Source organism: Dipodomys spectabilis, unplaced genomic scaffold, assembly GCF_019054845.1.
Source record: "Dipodomys spectabilis isolate Male_0828 unplaced genomic scaffold, ASM1905484v1 ptg000612l, whole genome shotgun sequence".
NCBI lineage: Eukaryota > Metazoa > Chordata > Mammalia > Rodentia > Heteromyidae > Dipodomys > Dipodomys spectabilis.
The window spans coordinates 2924053-2937972 of NW_024871289.1; the positions used below are offsets into that span (position 1 = coordinate 2924053).

Genomic DNA, 13920 nt, shown 5'->3' on the forward strand with positions numbered 1-13920 from the left:
GTGAATGTCCAGCAAATAGATTATAATGAACTAGAAAATGGACCCATATAAGACAAGAAATTGCTTTGAATAATCATTTTTATAATCAATGTTCAAGTGTGGGTATTATACTCCTGATGTTTTTAAGCAATTTACTTTGAAGTATTCTCTTATAACAGCCCAAAGGCTGACAAAAAGCAAAGGAGTTTTAATTTAAATTTTAAATTTTCTGAAATAAAGATTCATAGTATTTTATTATTTGAATTTTATTCTCCAAACCTTCAGGTTAAAAATATTTTTAAATGTGAATTGAATTGAGGTTCAATTCTCTATTCAAATGTCATAATTAATTTTTTGAATATTTTTTATTATCTTTTATGTAGTTGTACAAAGGAGTTGTCATTAACTGAAACAGTTTATGGATACCATGCATCTTGATCAATGTCACCGGTTCCAACATTCTCATCCACCCTTCACAATCAACCCCACTCATTACATATCTCAATATTATATTATGTACAGAATTACATGTCATTTAACAAAGCAGTTTATGTGTACAATGAACCTGGAATTCTGTTACCATTTCAACATCTTCATACCCATTAAACACTACCCCTTGCTTTGTGTATTTTAATTCTGGGAAGTATGCAATGGATTCTTACCTGTATTCTATCCTTTTCCCCCTCAATTTCCTACCCCTCTCACATTGCCCCCCACTGTACTCTTTTCTAGTACACATTTACTGGTATTTATTTTGATGGACTTTGACTTAATATTTTAAGAGAATTATAGTATTTTCACTCTCCATGGACTCTGACACTTCAGATAATTCATTTGTACCTCCTTGCATACCATGCGGTGTGTTTACTTTTACAATTATAGGCACCTTCTATCTACCACAAATGAGGAAACTCATGCAACCTAAGTTTCTCTGGGTCCAGTTAATTTCACTTGACATGATTATTTCTAAGTCTTTCATTTTCCTTTAGAATAGTGCAATATTATTCTTTCTGATGGATGAATAGAATTTGATTATGTATGTATACATATATATTCATACATACATGCATAATTGTAAATAGGGATCAATAAAATTATACATATAATTCATATACACACACAATTCTTGATCCCTTTTTACAATGGGAAGCATCTGGGCTAATTCCATGTGTTGGCTTCAGAAAATAATGCAACAATGAACATGATTGTGCTGGCAGCTTCAGTGTGGCCTTGTTGTTGCTCTATTGATGAACACCCATAAGTGGAATTGCTGGATCATAGGGAGCTCTCTATTCAGTTTTGTGAGCAACCTCAATAGTGTTTTCCAAAGAGCTTGAAGAAGATCGCATTTACAGCAACGGTGTAATACAGTTTCCTTTGGGACACATTCCTATCAGTATCTGTGATTGTTTTTTCAAAAGATATTGTAACAGGGTTTAGATGAATCTCAGTGTTGTTTGTATTTGCCTTTCTTTTATGAAGAGAGATATGTCTACTTGTCATTTTATTTCTTCTAAGAAGTTCTCTTTAAGTCTTTATCCCATATATTAATTAGGTTGTTGTTTATTTGAGGGTTTATTTTGGTTGAGTTTAATTTTTGATCTCTTAATATGGGTTAGTTATAAAAATCCTTGTCTGATGCTTAGCTTGTAAAAATTTTCATCCATTCTGTTCTCTTTCTATATATCTTGCTAACATTTTCCTTTGCCATGAATAAACTCTTCAGTTTCATACAATTCTATGGATCCAGAAAGAATGATATCACACCATTATTCATAAGGAAATGGAAAAACTTGGAATAAACTTACATTAAGAGATATGGAGGGAAGTTCCAACATTTATGGAATTCAGTGGAAGTGAACACATAAAATACTACCTTCTCTGGGAAACAAGAGCACAGGCAATACTCGGAGGAAAATTTATATCTTTGAGTATGTACATCAACAAATTAGAACAATCTTAAATAAGCAGTAATGATGCACCACTATGTCCTTGAAAAACAGGAACAAGCCAAACCAAAAACCGGTAGACAGAAATAATACAAATTAGATTAATGAAATAAATGAATCAGCATCTCAAAATCATACAAACAATCATAATTGACTTTTATCTACTAGTAGCTCACAAATTTGCCCAATGAATGTTAATGTAGCTATTTCCAGAGATAGACTCACCCAGCTCAAACCAGTGAATGAAAGAAACTTCTAGGATTCTAGGAAACAGTGTTTTGCTTTTTTAAAATAAATTTACTCTGTTGTTATTATTAAGGTGATTTATACAGGGATTACAGTTATATGAATCAGGCAATGAGGACATTTCTTTTTATGAAATGTCTTCAGTTCCTTCACTTTTTCCCAGTCCCCCCCTCCTGCCCCCACCCATGAGTTAAATAGTTCACTTTCATCAACGTTCAATGAACTCCACTGCTTCATTTTTTCACCCTTTTCTCTAAAGCTCTGTGCCCACCCCCCACCTTCCTGAAGATATAAATGGATGTAACATGCATAAGGTCAGGAAGACAGAGCCATCACAGACTATAAACAACAATAACAAACACAAAACAAAAAGAAGGAATCTTCTGTTTCCATATCTCAGTTTGTTACAGTATATACATATAATTGTATTTAATCATAAAGTCAATTCTGGGAATAAGGTGTGATAACTTTTAATTTTGTATATATAATTGTATTTAATCATAAAGTCAATTCTGGGAATAAGGTGTGATAACTTTTAATTTTGTTTTGTATTTAATAATGCATTTGATTTTAACATTAAAGGTGTAAGTAACACAATTCAAGTCCTAGTGAAATTTGAAGGTTCAGATTTAAAGTTAAATTTTCAAAATGTCTAATAGTTCCATTTTGGCAACAAAAATGAAAAACAGGCATGTTTTATCCTCAAGAATGTCATTATTTCATATGACAAAAATAAAAAAATTAATATAATATTAATTCAGTGGAAATAAGAAATCAAATACTTATACAATGCATCAATTCCATAGATTGTGAGATCTATTGATAAAATTAATAAAACTTGTTTTAAGTAGATTACTTAAGACATGAAGCAAGTGATAATTTTCTTTTCTAGGTGAAGTTGATGTGGAAATCAAAGCCCAAATATTCCAGAGTTCTGTGTGCTTGATAGGGTCATTTTACGTGTATGCTTGGCTCATCTCAATGTTATTTGAAGATAACTAAAAACAGGACTAGAATAAAAAAGACTCAAATGTTTAGTTTTATTTTGTGACTAGATATGTCTTTTTTAATATCTCTTTATTTTATTGGAAAAATGTGGTAAATTTATTTAAGTAACATCAACAATAATAAGAAATCAACAATCCCTAGCTCCTTAAAAGACAATCAATAAGAAAAAAAGGAAACAACAAAGAAAGAAATTGAGTCTCATTTTGCACGTGGTCTTTATATATTGTGGTGCTTTGTAATTGTGGATTATGTGACTATCCCATGAATCTAAGCGCAAATCACCAGGGCTACTGGCAGAAAATTACAAAATTTAGAGCAGCTACCACAGCTATGCAGTTGTATGTGGGTTTCAATACAATAGCAGCAGGGCATAAACTGTACAAAGGAAATAATTCTAGTGATTTGCAAGCAAGAATGTGATGAAAAGCATACTTTTATCTTCTTAAATGAAATCAGAAGACCACACTTTGAAAGCTTACTAGATGATCAGCCCTTTAAGTAATAGTGCCATTTTTAAGGCACTAGATAATTCAAGTCCTTCATCTCCCCTCAAACATTACTGCCATTCACAAATTATTGCAAAGGTGAATTTCCAGTGTGTTTTGATATTTCAAAAGGCTTAGGAGTAACATAAACAATATTTTAAGTTGTTGAGAAAATTTAATTTATAATAAGCAAACAAATTAGAGTCAACTCTATAGCATAACCTTTAGGAAAAATGAATTTAGGAATATGGTATGTCCTTTGTAATTTAATATTAGACATTAGGGCAAAATGCTGGAAACAGACTCTGCAAGAAGGAAACAGAAAGGGCTGGGAAGGTGGCTCAGTGGTAGAGCGCTTGCCTTGCATGCATGAGGCCCTGGGTTTGATTCCTCAGTACCACATATGAAAAAAGAAAAAAGCCAGAAGTGGCTTGTGCCTCAAGTGGTAGAGCGCTAGCCTTGAGCTGAAGAGCTGAGGGACAGAGATCAGGTCCCACAACCGGACCCCCAAAAACAAGAAAATAAAAGAAGGAAACAGAAGTCTTTGATAAGATATATTAAAGATTTCCTAGGGACAAGTAATTTCACCTACATTTTCTAATATATGATAACATACTTTTGTCTGCTAATCAGACAGACTCAAAAAGACTTTTAATTATGATATGAAAAATGGATCATCATGAATGAATGAAATCAGGGAGTAGATGACTCAGGAGCTTGATGGTTCTGTTAAATATTCTCATCATTTTAAATGATCTGGTGTTTTTATATGTGCAGAATTATGAATGTATTTTATGTCTGTGCAAGAAAGTTTGATTAATAGATCATTGTGTGATACACAATGTCAGGAACCTAACCTGAGTCACAGTGGTAAATATGTGTGTGTATCTGTATGTGTGTGTGTGTGTGTGTGTGTGTGTGTGTGTGTGTGTGTGTGTGTGTGTGTGTGCAAGTCTGTATATAGAAGGAAGTATCTTATTTTTGTCAGGGTATATACTTAATTTTATTAGGTATACTACATTAAGGACAGCAGATAAAGGTAATTAACCTTTAGTGCCATATGTTCCTATGATTTCATGAACAAACTAAGAGTTATGTTTGGGGTGTGAGTTTTGTGGAAAATCAGCTGAAAGTATAAACATTTGGAATCTTGAGAAAGATATCAATGGCAATCATTTCAGTGTAGATCAATTTTAGACAACACTTGAAAGGATACATAATCTTATATGAAAACAGTTTTTATTGATTTTCCATAGCTACACTATTCTATAAATTTGTAGGAAAACAAGTTAATTTATGGAAACATAATATTAATGTAATTATTTATTGCATACAGTTTTACTTTAGTTTCATCAAGTCGAAATACCATTTATTTCTACTATACAGGAAGGAAAACCCTAAATATTGGAGTTTGTGCCATATTTCACATTGGGAAACTTTGTATTAATAAGTTTATTTCTTTTGCTTCTGCTTTCCTATTCATATTTCTGTTTCTCATAGTTTTCTATTAAGGACTTTTTCTTTCTCCCAATTTGGGGCTTGAACAAAACTCATGCTCTCAGTTTGTTTGCTAACAATAGTCAGTCTACCTTTTGAAACATGCCTCCAGCCCAGAAATTTTTATAGTTAATTGGAGACAGAACCTCATGAACTTTCCTACCACTCGGAAAAACATTATTCCCAAAGTCTCATCCTTCTTAATCACTAGGATTATAAAGATGAGTCATAGACCCCAGGAGTCAATGACTTTTCATGTCTTATAGATTCCACATGTTTGCTAGTAATTGTAATAATAAACTACCACAGATTAAGTCGCGTTAACACTGTAAATATATTGCCTCTGAAGTGGTGGATCTAGCACTCCAAGATCAGGTTTGGCTTCTTCTGAGTCCTCCTTCCTTGGCATATTCAAGACCTTCTGATTCTTTTGGAGGATACTTCAACTTAAATGCTACCTTTGAGATTCTGTTTCCCAATGCAGTCATTTTCTAAGGCAATGGGTTATCGATCTTTTTTTTTTTTTGGGGGGGGGGGTCTATTAGTGGGGCCTGAACTCTAGGCCTGGGCACTGTCCCTCAGCTCTTCAGGTCAAGGCTAGCACTCTACCACTTAAGCCACAGCGCCACTTCCGGCTTTTTTTTTCTTTTTGCTTATGTGGTGCTGAGGAATCGAACCCAGGGCCTCAAGCATGCAAGGCAAGCGCTCTACCACTGAGCCACCTTCCCAGCCCGTGGGTTATCGATCTTTAGTATGATTTCAGTGGACAGTATCCAACACATAACATTTTACTTAATGGATAGAAGAAAATCTCTAATAAGAAATTATTTGGTTTGTGCAAGGAAGTTATGGTTATTCTTTAAAAAATTAGTAAAAGAAATAAAATTTTTATTAAAACTTGCTAAACCAGTATGAACTGTTGACATTAGACATGCCAAATTCTTACTCTGGCACACACTTAAATTCCTGGTGGTGCTGGAGGATTGAACTCCAAACCCCATTCGTAAGTTAAACAGCATCTCTACTATAGCCATACCTGCAGATTGTAATTGGATTTTTATTTTGAGGTAGTATTACTGTGCCTGGGTCTGCTTGGACTGTGGTCCTTCTAACACAACCCCAACACATTGCACTCAGCAAATGGTTAGAGTTTCTGAAACCTCTTTTTTTGTCTGGGCTTTCCTGGAACTGGAATTCTTTAATCTCTGTTTTCCAAGTAGATAATATTAAAGGTTTGAGCCACCTTATACAGTAAAAGTATACAATCTCAAAATATCTTGATATTGCCTATATTTGTGCTTAACATATATAGCTAACTTTAATTTTCTCCCTCTTTTGCTTAGTACTCTGATTTGAAAACATTGGCTTTCTTGATATACATGGCTTTGTTTGGATGGAATCCTATAACAAAAAAATTTCCCAAATGTTTATGTCAAAAGGCTTCAGGTTGGAAAAAAACCCATTGATCCTTAAGTTATAATTGCATCATATTTATAGGGTTAGTCAATGCTTTCTGAAGTATGAAAAGAGAAGGAAGGAAGAAATGTGAAAGATGTCAGGTCTTTGTAGAAATTCTGTACATGTCACTTCATGTTATCTTCCTTCCTTAAATCTTTAATTATTAAAACCTCCTGGGTGGATATTGGTTGGACTGATTGGTAAACATCTCCGGGAAATGAAGCTGATTTTAGGAGGCTGATGGTGTGGTAAATAAAGAATGATGAGAATGAGCACAGATATTGTCACAGAATGAGCCGACCAGATTCAACCGCTGAACAGCAAAATAAAGCAAAGTTTCAAGTCTCATGATTCACATTGGATCATTTATAGATAGATACATATACATATACATGTACATATACATTTACATATACATATATATAGATACATGAAATAGTAAATCTGCAGTAGAATATGGAGAAAGTTGGCTTGAAAAGTATTAAACTATATCAAACGGGTTGCAGGAAACGTAGAGTAAAATATAAATAGTTTAGGATAGATTTTGCAGAGTTTTTGTAAAGGATGAAAATACTTCCTTCATTATATACTTTACAAATATCCTTAGTATGTTTTAAATTTTTTTATATTGTAGTAGTAGCATCTATACAATGCTGAGAATAGGAATTACACAGAATATGCAACATGGCTAGGCACTGGTGGTTCAAGGGTGTAATCATTTGGGTAAATGCCCAAAAGTTGGATTGCTGAGTCATAGGGGAACTCTATGTGGAGTCTTTTGAGGAACCTCCATACTACTTTCTCAAGTGGTTGAACAGTTTACACTTCTACCATCAATGCAATAAGGTTCTCTTCTGTCCACATCCCCTCCAGAATCTGTTGTTATTAGAGTTCTTGATTATAGCCATTATAACTGGCATGAGGTGGTATCTCAAAGTTGTTTTGATTTGCATTTCTTTTAAGGCTAGTGAGGTTGAGCATTTCTTCATGTATCTATTGGCCATCCTACTTTCCTCTTCAGAGAGATTCTCTTTAAGTTTTTAGTCCACTTACCTATTGAGCAGTTGTTTCTTTGAGGATTTGTTGTTGAGGGATTTAATTTTTTGAATTCCAGGTATATTTTAGATATGAGACCCTTGTCCGTTTTGGCTAGTGAAAGTTATGTCGAAAAATGGTCTTTCCAACTTTGGCGGGTGGTGGGGGGAGGAGAGTGGAAGGGATGTTAAGGGGAAACAAAGAAGGATGTAACAATGCATGTACCTCCCTCCCCCCAGTATAACCCCTCCTTTCACTGTATTTTTTTTTTTTTTATGTTTTGAAATATATAGTTTTATTTTTTTATTTTTTTTTTTAAATTTTATTTTATTTTATTTGAGAACATACTGTACAGAGGGGTTACAATTACATGGGCAGGATAATGCATACATTTCTTACCAAGCATTGCAGCCTCCTCCTTTGTTTACCCTTCACCTCCCTTCCCAGCCTCCCCCCTCCCTCCCAACCAATCATACCCCCCCTCCCCCCCACCGACATTGTAAAGCTGGTTTTGACATGACATTTTGTACTTCTCATTGTTGCAACAGGTCCACCTGAATCCTTAAACGACTTGTTTGTCCCAATCTCCTCCACATGTTATACTGACATCAAATATAGTGAAAGCGGGGGTTACACTGTGGGGGAGGGACATACAAAGCAACAAAGAAATAATCTTATAAATGCGTTAGAAACACATGCATGAAAGAAACAAAAACATTAAAATACATACTTGAGGTTTCGTTTTCCTAACATCACATTATCTGACTTTTTCCGCTTGACTCATACCTATACTAGATATTGCAAATAAGGGAAACCATGGGACCTAAGAAACATAGGTCCCATGGTTTCACTGTATTTGATGTTGGCATAATTTGTGGAGGGGAAGGACAAAAATAAATTGTTTAAATAGGGATACAGGTGGACCCATTGCAACAATGAGATATACAAGAAGTTAGGTCGAAAATGAACTTTACAAGTTTGGCTGAGGCGGGAATGAGAGGGAAGGGAGAGATAGAGGGGATGGGAGATGGGGAGGGATGGGAAGAGGAATCAAAGGAGGAGGCATCTATGCTTAATGTGAAATATAATCATTACCTTGTCCATGTAATTGTACCCTCTCCGAATGGTATTTTCACAATAAAAAAATTATCTGAAAAAAATGGTATCAGTTGATAGTGCATATGATTTTATTGTTCATTACAAAGATAATGTAGTAAAAATTTTCATAGCAATTACATTGCACTAGGTTGTGAGCAGATTCTAATGTAAATAATATATTGTGTTCATGTAGACAGTTTGAGTATCCAAAGTTTTTATATGCCTGTGGCCCTTAAACCACTGATATTGAGTGACAAATGCAATTTCCTATCAGTAAAGAAGTTTTCCTTGTATCTTTTCAATATATATTTTTATTGTAAAGATCCTGTGCAGAGGGGTTACAGTTACATAAGTAAGGTAATGAGTACATTTCTTATTCACCATTGTTACCATCTCCTTTGTTTTCCACTACCATCTCTTCCATTCATACCTCCCCAATTCTTCCCTTCATCCACCCCCTTTAATAGAGTGTCTTGTACATCTCATTGTTACAATGGGTCAACCTGTATTCTTTCCTTGTATCTTAAATGCAGAAATGCTGGCTTGTTTCATGCTGATTCTACTTGTGTAGACACACCTAAAGTCACTTGCCAAGTCCAAGAGTACATAAATAAAACGCACAACATTTATTTTAATTTCTTTTTTTTATTGTGAGAATACCGTACAGAGGACTTACAATTACATGATAACGAGTATATTAATTATCAAGCATTGTTGCCTCCTCTTTGTTTCCCCTTTCCATCCCTTCCTATACTCTCCCCCTCTCCCCACCTGATCCTCCCCCCAGCCCTCACCAAAATTGTAAAGTTTGTTTTTCAACATAAAAACTTGAACATCTCATTGTTGCAATGGGTCCACCTGTATCACTATTTAAACAATTTGTTTTTTCCCTTCCCCTCCACAAATTATACCAACATCAAGTACAGTGAAAGCATGGGTTATACCGTGGTGGAGGGACATACAAAGCAACAAAGAAATCATCTTAAAAATATGTTAGAAACAATTGCATGAAAGAAAAAAAACAAAAAATTTGAATCTTTATCTTGGGGTTCATTCCCATAACATCAACTTATCTGAACTTTTCTGCTTTACTCAGACATATACTAGTTATTGCAAATAAGGGAAAACGTGGGACCTATGTTTCTTTGGGCCTGGCTTACTTGACTTAATATAATTTTTTTCCAAGTCTTTCCATTTCCTAACAAATGGGGCAATGTCATTCTTTCTGATGGAGGCATAGAATTCCATTGTATATATATACACTACATTTTCTTGATCTATTCATCTAGTGAGGGGCATCTGGGTTGGTTCCCTATCTTAGCTATCTTAAATAATGCTACAATAAACATAGTCGTACTGGTAGCTTTAGTATGGTCTTGTTTGTGATCATTTGGGTAAATTCCCCAAAGTGGGAAAGCTGGGTCATAGGGTAGCTCTATGTGGAGATTTTTGAGGAACCTCCATATGGCTTTCCAGTATTTGAACAAGTTTACACTCCCACCAGCAATGCAGTAAGTTTCCCACATCATTTTTTTGAGTTGATATAATAGTGTTCTACACATTTATAGACAGGTTACAAATTATTCTCAAATTTTAATATATTAAAAATATTTTCTTATTTTCTTGGCCAGGAAATCAGCAAGACCTCAGTCAGCATTTCTCACATAAGACTTTTCACATGGGTTGGTTAAATGTTGACCTAAGCTCCAAACTTCTGAGGACTCACTCATCTGCTTAGGAATTGATGCTGGCTGTTGGATGCCATTTAAGTCCATAGAACTTTATTCTTTTCCAGGGTATTCTCCATCTACTTTGTTTGTTGAGAAGGTCTACAAGAGCAACCATTCTGTTGGGAGCAGGGAGACACCATATGATTTTTACTTACTGAGATTTCTGAGTGACTTGCTGTCACTTGTATTGCATTTTACAAGTTGAATCTAGCAAAACCTACCAGCTTTAAGAGATAAGAGGAGTGGTAAAAGAACTTTTGGAGACAAACGTATCTTCAACATTATTTTGTTCCAAGCATTCCCTCTAAGGCATATTCAACAAGTAGTGAAACTAGTGTTGGCTGTATCTATGTCTTTCTCCTTGTGTGCATGTGTACATGTGTATATGTATGTGTGTATTTGTGTGTATAATAACATGCATTGTACATGTATAAGGGCATATACAGACATATATGCATATATAAATAAATATACATATATAAATATATGTGTATATATATATATATCAGTTGTTCAGTGATTTAATTTATACATCCCAGCACATTTCATTCTCACAAAGTGTACATGATAAACTGCTCTGAGGATCTGTGCTCTATGACGGGCATCCTTTGTGCTCACTTCCCCCCATCCCTGTGAACAACTTCGGCCTACTTTTCATAGGATAGCTTTGTTTTCATTACATGTAGTTACTTACTGATAATAAAAAAGTTTCGTTTGTAAAAGAAAAAGAACTTATAGGTCAGAGGTTAAAAGTATCCTATCCGTCCCAATGATTCCTATGAGATAAAATTTATAATAGTATAAAAGTGAAAAGGAATTCCTAGATCTGGTGTTTTGCCATTTAGAATAGAAAAGAATAATATCATGTCACTGTTATAATTCTTAAGAAATGTAAGGGTAACTGATGGTCCCTCTCATGTTCCCACAAAACCAGTGGATTCTGTAGGATTATAGTAGACCAGCAGAAATTCTAATTAGCAGACATGGAGCATGAAAGAGAAAGAGAGGAAATGAGAGAGAGTTAAAGAGAGAGAAATATCATAATGCTGAAAGTGCATAACAGCTAAACAAGAGCTGTATGAGAATAATCATTTTGCGATCTTCAGACTCTTCATGTACATTTAAAGGTATTTGATGTATGATAAACCATCAACATGAAATATAAAGTCATTTTGACAAAAAATAAAAATGATTCAGAAGAAATTATAAATGCAAAAACAATCTTCACAGAAGCAAACTCTCAGAAATATTTCATGACTTTGAAAAGGATAAAGTGGCTGAAGTGAGTATAAATTTAGAAGTACAACAATTCACAAAAACATCAAAAGATATTCATATATTTCATTATACAACCCAAAGCAGAAAGCAAATGTTGTTTAGATGATTTTTTTTAAACACAGTTATCTCAGGTGCAGGGAAGATGGCTCAGTTGTAGAGTGTTTGCCTTGCATGCATGAGGCCGTGGGTTTGAGTCCTCAGCAGCAACACATAAGCACAAAAAGATGGAGTGGTGCTTTGTCTCAAGTGGTAATGCTAGCTTTAAGCTGAGGGACAGCACCCAGGCCCCAGTGTTCAAGCCCCATGACCAACAAAATCAAAATAAAAAAAACACAGTCTCACTTTTGTGGCCTCAACTCTGTAATACTGCTGCTTCATCCTAGGGCTAAGATTTTAGGTATGGACATTTTTCAACACTCCTGATTCAGACTCTACTTCATCTTTATTTTAAATAAATATTTTGTTCTTAATTTTCCTCTTTGTAAATTCACATGCTCCTATAAATATGATTTGGCCATCCCAGTAACCTTCTCAAAGTACCTCCTAATGAGGACTTACAAAAAATAGTATTATAGTACAACAAGGAAAACAATACTACAAATAAGAAAAACCAATAATTAAATATTAATGATTAATAAAATAAAAAACAAAACAATTACCAGTGTTTTCAGTATTTGAAGGGTACTACCTATTAGATTTTACTATTTTCTCATATTCCTGTATATTTAAAACTGACTAAGATTATGATGCTCAACAAGAGTTTTATAGACTATGTGCAGTCTTTAAAGTTACCCACTAAGATTACTATTTATGGCTCATCTCATCATTTGTACATGGCTTATATCATCATTTGTTCCTCGCTAACATATAAAGTAAGGAAGCCCTATTGTTTTAACAGAAACTGTAGTTAACAAAGTCTTAACTCTTTATTCTGTTCCTTTACACAAAGACTTTGCAACTTCTCATTAGTAAAGTTTCTATAAACTCTGAAATGTACATAATTAGTAGTATATGTCTGCTACCATAAATCTTAAGTACTTTATAGAAAAGTATTATGACCTGACAAACAGTCCTAGTTTTTGCATATGTAAGTAAATTCCCAAAATTAAATATGTTTAAAACATTAAAAGTTTTATCAAATCTTAACACTTGCTGCTGTGTTCATTAGGACAGTTGCCTTGTATAGAATAATTGCATTCCTTCTCCTACACATATCTTGAACAACAAATATCTGGGATTATTTTGTTTTTGACATGTCAATCTTGACTTTATTCTTAAATGTGTGCTTATGTAAGGAATACATGTTTCTAAAAGTTCACGACGATTCTTTTAAACTTACTTTTTGTTGAATTATATAGTTTAATAAAATCAATTACACTTTATATATAAAAAGTTTTCTGTGCTCAATTCAGCATCACGTACACTAATATTGGAAAAATACAGAGAAGATTAGCATGCCCCTGCATAAGGATGACAGGCAAATTCCTGAAGCATTCCAGCAGATGCTGGAGGGGATGTGATCACAAGGGAACAGTACTGCATGGTTGGTGGGAGTGTAAACTTGTTCAGCCACTTTGGAAAGCAGTATGGAGGTTCCTCAAAAGACTCCACATAGAGCTTCCCTATGACCCAGCAATCCCACTTTTGGACATTTACCCAAATGATCACAAACAAGACCATACTAAAGCTACCAGCATAACTATGTTCATTGCAGCATTATTTAAGATAGCTAAGATATGGAACCAACCCCGATGCCCCTCAGCAGATGAATGGATATGTGGTATATATACACAATGGAATTCTATGCCTCCATCAGAAAGAATAGCATTGTCCAATTTGTTAAGAAATCAAAAGACTTGGAAAAAATTAAGTGAACTAACTAGGGCCAAAGAAACATAGGTCCCATGGTTTCCCTAATTTTCAATAACTAATATATGTCTGGGATAAGCAGAAAAGGTCAAAAGCTATCTGCATATGACCAAATAAGATGATGTTAAAGAAAATGAACCTCAAGATAGGAACACAAGTGTTTTTTTTTTCTTTATTGCTATTGTTTCTAACGTACTTATAATGTGTGATGTGATTTTTTTTGTTTCTTTATATGTTCCTCCCCTATGCTATAACCCTTGTTTTCACTGTATTTGAAGTTGGTGCACC

General features: G+C 34.3%; 1 non-coding gene across 1 annotated transcript; it reads left to right on the plus strand.

The window, feature by feature from the left end:
- The first annotated feature begins 13162 nt into the window (after positions 1-13162).
- LOC122100943 lies at positions 13163-13268 on the plus strand. Its single transcript, XR_006146278.1, has one exon. It is a non-coding gene; the product is annotated as a U6 spliceosomal RNA (small nuclear RNA).
- The last annotated feature ends 652 nt before the right edge of the window (positions 13269-13920 follow it).